Source organism: Coenobita brevimanus, chromosome 44, assembly GCF_032717465.1.
Source record: "Coenobita brevimanus isolate Jiangsu-jjx chromosome 44, ASM3271746v2, whole genome shotgun sequence".
Classification (NCBI taxonomy): domain Eukaryota; kingdom Metazoa; phylum Arthropoda; class Malacostraca; order Decapoda; family Coenobitidae; genus Coenobita; species Coenobita brevimanus.
In genome coordinates, this window is record NC_136997.1 from 780,342 (window position 1) to 791,596 (window position 11,255).

General features: G+C 40.3%; 1 non-coding gene across 1 annotated transcript; it reads right to left on the bottom strand.

Moving 5' to 3' along the window:
* Positions 1-10,767: 10,767 nt before the first annotated feature.
* Positions 10,768-10,886, bottom strand: LOC145398242 (5S ribosomal RNA). The gene has a single exon (XR_013897094.1). It is a non-coding gene; the product is annotated as a 5S ribosomal RNA (ribosomal RNA).
* Between the last annotated feature and the right edge of the window lie 369 nt (positions 10,887-11,255).

Consider the following 11,255-nt stretch of genomic DNA (forward strand, 5'->3'; position numbering starts at 1 on the left):
TTTCTTTACCAGCTCACTTCAAACTTGGCACTGTTGTTTTGTCAAACAATAACCCTAATTACCTGTTTATTATCATCAACATCATCATCATCATCATTATTATTATTATCATCATTATTATTATTATTATTATTATTATTATTATTTACGTATTTTAAGAGGCGTTATGTGGTCAAAAGTCAAGCCATATAAACACACAAAATCCAGGATTCTTTATTTTAGCATGTTTATTATTACAGCACTTTGTACAGCGGTATGTCGGTGTGCTCTTGTTGTGTGGAGACCATCTGCCACTCCCCTGGCAATGGTGGCAATCTGATTTTCCCCTAAACTCTTGCTCATCTCACATAATTACAATATATTCGGTGTCAGGGAGATTGGAAAAATGAGAGCCTGGATGTAGTCTTGGACAAATCCATTTTCTTTTTGCTCAGGTGATCTAATACAGAGACCGTCAGGTGCCACAGGAATGTAGTAGTAGTAGTAGCAACAGTAGTAACAATAGTATCAGTGACCCCAGTGGACTGCCAGCTTAAGTTACCTTCCTTCTGCAGTTCACCAGCCTCTTTTCGGGGGTGGGAGGGGTGGGAAGGGAGGTGAGAGACGTTTGTATAACCGGGCAGCTCCACAGCCAAGTTATATCAGTACCACCACATGGAGGCGTCCCTCTCTAAATCAAACACAGACACGTAATCATCTGTCTCTGATCACTAGCGGGAGGTGTCAAGCGAGAAGGTAAATGCGTGGACGTGGCTGGCTACTGCGTGAAGTGGGCAGTGAGGGGAGAATGTGCAAGAAACAAGAGCTACATGACCAAGAAATGCCCCCGTGCCTGTGGATTTTGCTGTGAGTATCTGCACACTTCATCATACAATATTTCATACATACTTTTATTAGGGTAAATGTTCAGGTGAAGGTGCATCCATTGTGCAATCTCTCCACGCCTTTCCCTATGTTACACAGGCATCTGGTAGCGCTCATGACTTGAGCATCACACTACCGTATTGCACAATTTCTACCTATCAAAATTCCTTTATTAGCCGAACTACTTCTCTTTGGAATTAGCTTTCCCAGAACTCACGTGAAGCCAGAGGGAAGTAATTGTGTGTGTGTGTGTGTGTGTGTGTGTGTGTGTGTGTGTGTGTGTGTGTGTGTGTGTGTGTGTGTGTGTGTGTGTGTGTGTGTTCTTACCTAATTGTTCTTACCTAATTGTATCTTTACAGGAGTGAGTCCAGCTCGTACTGTCCCGTGTCTTAAACCATATTTATCGTACATATCCTTAAATTTGTGAATTGTTTTGGCACACACTATTTCATTCGGTAGTGCATTCCACTGATCAACTGCTCTATTTGGGAAACTATATTTCCTTACGTCTTTATCACCTCTATTTTTATGCAGTTTTTTGCAGTGTCCTCTTGCTGATGCTTCCCCATAGGTTAAGTAATCATTTATGTCTATTTTCTCCTTCCCTGATATGCATTTATATAGCATAATCATGTCACCTCTTTTCCTTCTCTCCTGTAGTGTTGGTGGATTCAGTTTATTTAGTCTTTCTTCGTAGCTTAGGTCCCTTAAGCTTGGTACCCATCTTGTAGCGGCCCTTTGAACTTTTTCAATCTTGTCTATGTGTTTTTTGAGATGACTCCAGACTACTGATGCATATTCCAGGGTTGGTCTAATGAATGATGTTATTATCTTTCTTAGCATGTCTTCATTTATGTATGTGAATGCTATTCTCATATTTGCCAGCAGTGTATACATGTTTCGTACCTTCTCACTGATGTGGTCGGCAGGAGATAGTCTGTTATTGACAGTCACACCTAAGTCCTTCTCTCTTTCTGATGTGTAGGGTTTTATTTCCTAACATAAAATCCCAATCAGGTCTTTTTCCACTCTTACCAAACTTGATTACATGACACTTGTCCACATTGAATTCCATTTGCCATGTATTACTCCATTCATGAAGCTTATTTAATTCTTCTTGTAGCTCTTTACAAGGGTCTGTGTTAGTAATTCTCCTTTGTATTTTTGCATCATCTGCAAACATATTTAGATAGCTTTCATTTCCAGTGTTACTGTCTATATCATTTATATACACTAAAAACATGATTGGTGTGTGTGTGTGTGCGTGTGTGTGTGTGTGTGTGTGTGTGTGTGTGTGTGTGTGTGTGTGTGTGTGTGATGGTTTTCCTTGACATATAGTTCAGCTGACATAACTGTGTATCTGTGTTCATTAGGGGAAGACGTGAAGGGAAGCGGAAGGTGCATGGACGTGGCCGGACACTGTGAGAAGTGGGCAGGGCGTGGAGAATGTACAAGAAACAAGAGCTACATGACGAGGCGATGTCCCCGTGCGTGTGGATTTTGCTGTGAGTATGTCCAACCTTCCTTAACAACCATACAACCACCACCAACACCACCACTACTACAACAATACCACAATCACTACCAACACCACCACCACTACTGCTACTACTACTAGTGGATTTTACTATGAGTATGCACGCTACCCTAACCACACATACAAGGACATTTTATTAATATTATAGTACTGCAAGAGGCGTAGTATCAGATTTGTCTTCGAAAATAGTGTCTTAAATGAAGCAAATATGTCATGTACTGAATTCTGATTGCTTTTCTTAATAGATTAAGCTGGGGGGAATTATGAATATGATTAATTTTTTCCAGGAATCTAGAGTCGGTTTGGGTAACGGCACGATGCTGGGAGGACCAAAGCATGGCCAGGGATATTTTGCTTGCTGGTGTTTACATATGAGTGTGGTGAGATCCAAGTGACGATGATGATGATGATTATGCAGAAGAAGAAGAAAAAGAAAAGATAATTGAGAAAATAAAGAATCGAAGATGAAGAAGACGAGGAAGAAGAAAATGGAGGATGAAAAAATAAGAAGATGAAGAAGACAGACTAGGAGAGAATGAAGAATAAGAATATGGAGAAGGAAAAGACGAAGATGATATTGAAGACAGAGAGAAGTTAAAGTAAAAGATGGAGAAGAAGAAGAATGCAGTATGGGTTTTGAATGAATACTTCAGAGGTCATTGACTGCTTAAGTCTAACACGACCTTTTCATATCATGCTTGATACCCACAGACAACATTGTTTACTCTACATTTGGAGAGATTGTTCGAACGTGTGTGTGTGTGTGTGTGTGTGTGTTAGTCATCAAGAGCGTAAGAACTCGTGGCTAGGAAACACAGTCCAGACGTTTATGGAAGGAAGACATTATGTTATGAAAACGCTCAAACCTGCCTTCGGACATAAACCCCATTTAGAGCGTCTTAACTCACTAGACCAGTGTGGTAAATGGTTTTCTGGGCAACAAGAACCATAATGTCTGTAACTGACATCAAAAGCTGAAGTTGACGTTCTCCAGTGCACCATTCTCCTCTCGGGCGATAGGGAGATAGTTGAGTGATGCTTGTATAAATTGAGCAGTAAAGCCATCAGGTTATTATGTACCCACCGGCAGGCAACTTGTCCATTAAGTTCCACCCCCTACTCACCCACCACCGTAGTGGGTGAGGAGGGGCGGGGCTACAACTTCAGGAGAGGGCGGGACTTAAGAGACAAGTTGCCTGGCATCAGATATAGTAGAAAGTTGCCCCTCACCAGCACCTCAAACGATACGTCACTACACTGCAGGAATTAACCCTGTCCTTGCCAAAAGCATTCTCCTGCCCTTCTCCTGCATCCGCCGTCCTTTTTTCGGAGGATATGGAAGTAGGGACTACTTGAGAGACGTTTATAAGGCCTGGCAAAACAGCTGCTCAGTTATAGTGATGCCATCACATGAAGGTGTCACTCTCCAGCACCATTAGGAAGAATGTAATGACAGAAAAAATAGCTTTATTTGTTCTATCAATTGTTATAAATTCCATTATTTCTTTTCGAATATCTTTAAATGGTATTTTTTTCCGTATTTAGAGCATAATACATCTCTCTCTCTCTACTTATAATATGTGGATTTGTTTACATTTGGTTGTCTAAGTCTTAATCTGTTTAACGAATAGTTCTCATCTAATAATCTACTATATACAATTATATTGAAATTAAGACTGATATACATACTGAAGGCGTTAATTATGGCCCTATCTAAGCCTTCCTGCCTGAAAAGTCTGTCGAAGATTTAAAAAAAAAAGTGGGGAAAAATAACATTTGAAATACGAAATCAACGAGGTTAATTATGGAGAGTCAGGCTAATTCACAAGAGAAGCAAATTATTCCTTATAGTTTTTCTTATGATTCCTTACGATGTATCATTTCTTTTTAATGCTGGGCCATTCTCCATATATGAGTAAAATCTGGATGTTACAAGAATAAACTATTAGATACTTTACGGGATGGTGAAGGTATGGATAAGCTCCGATTATTATTATTATTATTGTTATTATTATTATTATTATTATTACAGTTACTACTCCTACTACTACTACTACTACTAATTATTATTATTATTATTATTATAATTATTGCTATTATTTTTAAGTAGAAGACGAAAAGAAAGAAGCCAGTGCTTTGAGCGTGGCCAGCATTTCAGTATTGTTGCAGAAATCAGGTTGTACTTTGGGGCACAAACTAATGGTAGGTAACAGTTTCAGTTGTTCCATTAATCTGTCAGTCCACCTATCTACTGTATGTAGCAGTATGTCTCTACTGCCAGACACCTTAATCCGGTAAGGGTGGCCAGAAACAAATTGCCTCCACGTCGCCCTCTCTTGTTTTTTTTTTTTTTTTTTTTTTTTTTTTTTTTTTTTTTTTTGTGACCGACTCTGGGCATAGGCTTCACAACCTGCTATCAAGGCCCAGTAGTCCTCCTACGTACCGTACACCTCTACATGTCACCACTTCGGCGCTAACACCCACCGTCCATATTGAATACATGCTAGGGCTGTCTCATACGGGACTGGTGTATTGGTATTAGCGGGTGTATTTTTACGACATGTCGGCGGGTCTTCTGGTAGATCAGTAAAGTCTGATATTTATGAAATTCAAATCCTTAAACTGTTCCCTGCCCCAGCGGGATTTGAACCCGGGTCCGTTAGGACTGCAGGAGGCGGATGCACTAACATGTCCCCGTAAGCTCCCCGTAAGGCCGCCGCCGCTACGGTCCCCGTACGATAGTCGGTGTTTTGCTATGTACTAACATTTCTCCCACCATCGTACGGTGACCGTAAGGTTAAGGGCGGGGAAAAACTCGCTGTGTTTGAGGGAATTTTTCCCCGCTCAGCTGATGGTCACTTTGGCCAATCACAACGCAGGATGCTTCTCTGCCTAGACGCTTCAGCCAATCATCGTGTTTGGTGACACTGACTCTCAGCTGAGAACTCAAAAACAAAACAGAGGACAGGCTTGGATGAAATATATGAAGTGTTGTCAGTTTGGGAAGTGCAGTGAGCAGAAAGCATTACTCACAATATTACCAGCATAGCTACTGCTGCATGTTGTGCAGCAGTACTGCACATTACTATTATACAATAATGTACGAGTACATTAAAGTGCCTTCAGTATACTGTACAGACTGAATCGCTCTTATATTTAACATTTCAGCCGTACAACACTTATTACATTAATGTGCGTTCTGCAAAACTAAACTGACACTGTTGTACACTGTACAGTACTGTACCTGACATTTTATGTTGAACAAAAGCACTCTAGAAAGAGCACCCTGGGATAAAAGCTCCAGCAAAGAAATAAATTTGTGTAGTTTTTTATTTTATTTTTTGCTTAACAGTAACCTGACCTAAGAATCTAAAGTAACCTGACCAAAGGTAACTGAACAGCCTAAGCTAAGCCAACGAGCCTAACCTAACCAGACCTTAACCAAACAATTTCACCTTACCTAACAACCTAACAATACCTAACTAAATAACCTAACCTAACAGAACTTAGCTGAAGATACATAAGAGCCACATAAAACAAGCTAACCTAAGCCAGCAAAAAAAAAAAATAATCTTAACAAGCTAAATTTATCTAACCCTAACCTTGCTCTGAGATTCACATATATACTGTTCTCAGTCATTCCTCACTTTTGCCATAAAATACTGAATCATTCCTTTCTAAGTGCCAAGAGGGATTCCATCCCTCCTTTGAAGTTTTGAATAAATATTTACTCAGGTTAATCTTAAATTTTTATGGCATGGAATTTAGTGGTTTTAGTGAAAATTTTGGTGTATTCTGTTTATATTAAGATTTTGTACTTTTATGTGGCCATAACAATTATGTGAGGATCCAAATTTTGTCCTTACTCTCAGAAGGCCCAAATCAAAAGCCAAAAACCATCAAATCAAACCAATATAACAGGCTTTTATGACCGTTTTGGCTTTTTTTTTTTTTTAATTGCCCCCTTGAAATGTCAAAATTCCCCTTGCCCTGTTCACACAACTATCATATGCTAACTCAACATAACCCTAAACTTAAATTAGCCTAGCTTAATAAATTTAGATAATTTCAACCCACCCCATTCCAGTAATAAACTACCTTAACTTAAATAACCTAAATTTAAAATAATCAAGTTTAAGCTAAAAGTAACCAAGGCTTAACCCAATTCTTACACCAACCTAATCTCACCTAACCTTAAATTAGCCTAACATTAGTTTAACATAGCTAACCTTATCAATACTCAATCCAATAATAAACAAATCTTACCTAACAAAAATAAGCCTAATCTAACCAACATTTAACCTAACCTAATTCTTTAATTAAACTAACCTTACATGAGCCCAAATTAAACTAAGCTAACCTTACAATAATCCAGTCCACATATAAACAAACCTAACCAAACAAAATTTAACTTAATCAAAAATAACCTAACCTTGATTTTAAATTAACCTATCTTGATACTATATTAGAAAAGTGATTTTTTTTTTTCTAGGGGCTTGACCTATTAGGCTATTCTCCTAGAGGTTCTTGTCCTGACGGTGTACTCTACTGCACAACAGAACATATTATACTACTCTGCAGCACTACACCTTACACTATTTCACATTAACATTGCTGTACACTACTATAGACTACATAAAAGCACACTATAATTATCTACCAACCTAAAGCATACGTTGATACTGTAAAACACTAATTTATAGTACTACACAACACTGATGAGCATATAATACAGTAGAACACTAATGGACACATACTGAAACCACCAATTTACACTAATGTACAATTCAGCGCACTGTATATTGTTGTACAGCACCTCTATTAACTACCCAGTTATTCGTTTACACGAGAGAATGCTTATTTCAGTTTATTTTCGGGTGTCTGAAAGATACGGGAGACGTTAAGGTTGGTCGGGCCCAACCTTAGCGGCGATCGTAACTCCGGTTCCCGTAAGGTCTCCGAAAGTGTTTAGTGCATGCCAACATCCGACGCCGCTTCCTTTTCCCCCGCCCGTAGCGAGTTACGGGACCGTAACTGCGTTAGTGCATCCGGCCCCAGGCCAACTCTCTACCGACTGAGCCACCGCCTCCCTCCAGCTCACACCATCCTCCCTCATATATCACTCCACTCCATCCCTCCGCCTCATCCTTGGTCTTCCTCTCCTCGTCTCTCCTTAAACCTCACTCACACACACTCTTCTCGTCAGTCTCTTATTTTTTATCTCTCATTCTCCTTCCTCTCCACATGGCCAAACCATCTCAAAATATTTCTCTTAATACTTTCAGTGACATCCACATCAACATCACAACCCTCCTTTACTACCCCATTTACTACTTTCCGGAATTTTTCGATTCGGCAAGCACGTTAGTCAGTTCTGTATGTCTGTCTGTTTGTTTGTCTGCACTCTACAGGTCAATTTTGCGCCAGTCGTTCTGAAAGAAAATTTCGGAAAGTAGATACCGAATTGAATTTCGGAAATCGATTTCTTTTTTCTTACCAAATTAAAGAGAAACGTCTGGCGCACCTGGCACTGAAATTTTTAGCTTCCTAAATCTATACTCTGCCTCGCAATGATGTGCAAAAAATATTGCTAAATGACTGCCAACACGCCGGTGACCGCTAAGCAGACACAACCGGATCCATCCGGCAAGCACCGTACTGCCCACACGCAGACAAGAGGGGGAGAAGAGGGGGGGGGGACCATGCAGCAAGTGCTATGGCTATGGCAGTTTCATTTGTCTTTCTCCATCCAACCCCACATCCATATGTACTCCACAACGCTCGTTTACTTGCTCATTTGTCTGTCTGTCTCTGTACAATTCTACATCCACATCAACACCACAATGCCTCTTCACATCCCCATGTCTCTGCCTGTCTCTCCTTCCTACTCCATATGTTCCTTTCAGTTAACTCTTTACGGGCGAGGGCGAAGCCCTCGTCAGTCACTCGTCAAGTACTGACATTTTCTCACAGATGAGTGGCCCATCCCGGCCCAACCCGACGCGGCCCGACCGTAATGCTTTTGAGAAGCTTATATCAGCAACCACAGGGCCGATCACTGCGTGGTTTGCATCATATGATAGCCCCATATATTTTTGACAGGTTTCATCACATCTCGGTGGTGCACGTGGCACGTGACACGCGCCAAGTGCAGCATGTCGAAAATCTTCAAAAGAGGGCCACAGGCCAGACACTTTGTCGTAAAGGCATGACACTTGGTAGGAAGATAGCCATCAATATACTCTAATCATCCTCGGGATGTAAGGCGACATTTCAGTGTTTTCGTATTAAATGGCCTCGCTCGTACCTCGCCGACAAAGGCGTTTTACTGGTTTCCACTGCTCCCAATAAATGACAGTCAAAAAATACGTTTTCTTCACTTCTCTCGCTCACTTATAATAATACCGTCATCATACTCATCCATTATGCCAATTGTCGGCAAAAAATATTGCAGATAATTTTTTACATCATGCCATCAACCCCTTCAGTACAAGTACGTCTTATAAATTTTAATTTTGCTAACACCGTAACTGTATTCAGATAAAGGCCCATAATCTCGTCAGTTCTTCATAACATGTTGACCTAAGCGACTTATTTTTGCTTAATACACTTACTGTTCTTTTCCGTGCTACAAAAATCATTCCAATATCGTCACACTCTGCAAAGATAACGTACAAAAGGATATTAACTAGCCACATACAAAAATAAATCGCTAAGGAAGAGTTGTGAAGGAGCCTCCATAACTGGCGAAAATACGGGCCTATTAGACTATACTGTATACAGCTCTCAGTAACTCCATTATAAGGCACTGGATTAAATGAGAGAGAGAGAGAGAGAGAGAGAGAGAGAGAGAGAGAGAGAGAGAGAGAGAGAGAGAGAGAGAGAGAGAGAGAAGAAATATATACATGAACTGAATGTCTTAATTTTCAAAGAATGCGGGATTTGTGTTAAACTTGACAAAATGGCCTGCTGTACTTCATTCACTTTAACTTGGTCCAGATTTTGATCCGTTTACGGTTTATTTCACGTAGCTCAGTGGCAGAAAAAGACACACCCTCTTCCTAGCACTTCCTCGTGACTAGCATCATATTCTGGTGTTTATCTAATGTTATACCACAGCATTCAAGATCGAGGAATGGCAATTTTAGGGCAAGGTAAACAGAAGAGTAACAAGACTAATAGAAGAAACAGTTTGTACTACTGCTGTTCATTCAGTGATACAGGATTTTTCTCGGTTGCTTACGATGGTCTTCTGTTATCTTAAAGGATTACCCGATGCAGTCACCAGCGACAGAGCATATCAACAACAACAACGACAAAACAACAACAACAACAGCACCACCAGCACCACCACCACCACCAACAACAACAACAACAACAGCAGCAGCACCACCACCACCACCAACAACAACAACAACTACTATTACTACTACTACTACTATTATTATTATTATTATTATTATTATTTATTATTATTATTATTATTGCTGCTACTACTTCTACTATTATTATAGCATTTGGCCACTAGAAATTCTCTCAGTTGACCAATAATCACTTAATCATAGCCTTAGTCATACGCCCAATCGCAGGAACACCAACAAAAGATTTAAATAAACTAAGTTAATACAGTCTACTTTTTAAATTATATATTTAGTGTCTTTCATTTCCTGTTATGTACTTTTATATCCACCAATGCCTCGTTGTAGTTAATGTGCTGCATATTTTCCCGGACTGACAAATGAGGAAGTGAAGAAGCGTTGTGGTGTGGGTGTGGATGTAATTGGAAGCTTCATGAGAAATTCGAGGTGGTTTGGGCCTGTGGAGACGATGGAGTGAGAGTCTAATTAGCAGCGTGTACAGTACGCGAGTGAGGTGGATGGGCGGAGAGGGAAGGGGAGGCCGAGAACGAGATAGAGGGATGTAGTGGAGAGGTATATCACAGAGAGAGTGTACGGTAAGTTGGGGGAAGGCAACGGAATGGCAAGGAATAGGATGAAGTGGGGGCGATTTATTTGTGGCCACCCCTTGCAGGGATGAAGACATCTGGCCATAGAAAGATAGACAGAGTGCTATCTAGCTAGGTAGATAGAAAAAGATGGATAGATGTAGTGAGATATAAGCATTTTATCTCATACTGCACTACTGTTGCACTGTACCCATTGCAATGCTGCTAGGTCTGCAATCTCCACTTGTGAAAACTACGAATTTGGTCACACAGGCTCTCAGCATACTGTCAGTCATATATTTCATTCATTGCCAGACGCCATGTATCCCGAACGGGGTGGCCAAGGGCTTAGAGTTAATTGTTTTACAGGGAGGGGCACTAACCCTCCACCAACCCCGCTTGACACGTAGGGAGAACGTTATGCCAACAGCATCTGGTGTTCCCAGGCGGTCACCCATCCAAGTAATAACCAGACCCAACGTTGCTTAACTTCGCTGATCGGACGGGAAGCGGTGTACTCAACATGGTATGGCAGTTGGCAGGTAATTATTCAATGTACAGAAATACAGAATGATACAGATGTGCCACAAGATTACGAGAGAATATTACAGAAAAGATATGTTAAATTTTTAACGAGAAACTTGCCTAGTCATTGTTGCTCATATTTTTCAGGTCTATATCTCAAGCTGCCATGGCTAGCTTGATACTGAATACCTGATCCTTCTTACACACACACACACACACACACACACACACACACACACACACACACACATATACATAATAACATAATAGATAGATAGATAGATAGATAGATATAGATACAGATAGATAGGTAGTTAAACAGCTATAGTTAGATAAGAATAAAGATAGATAGACACAGACAAATAGACAAAAATACGAAGCCTA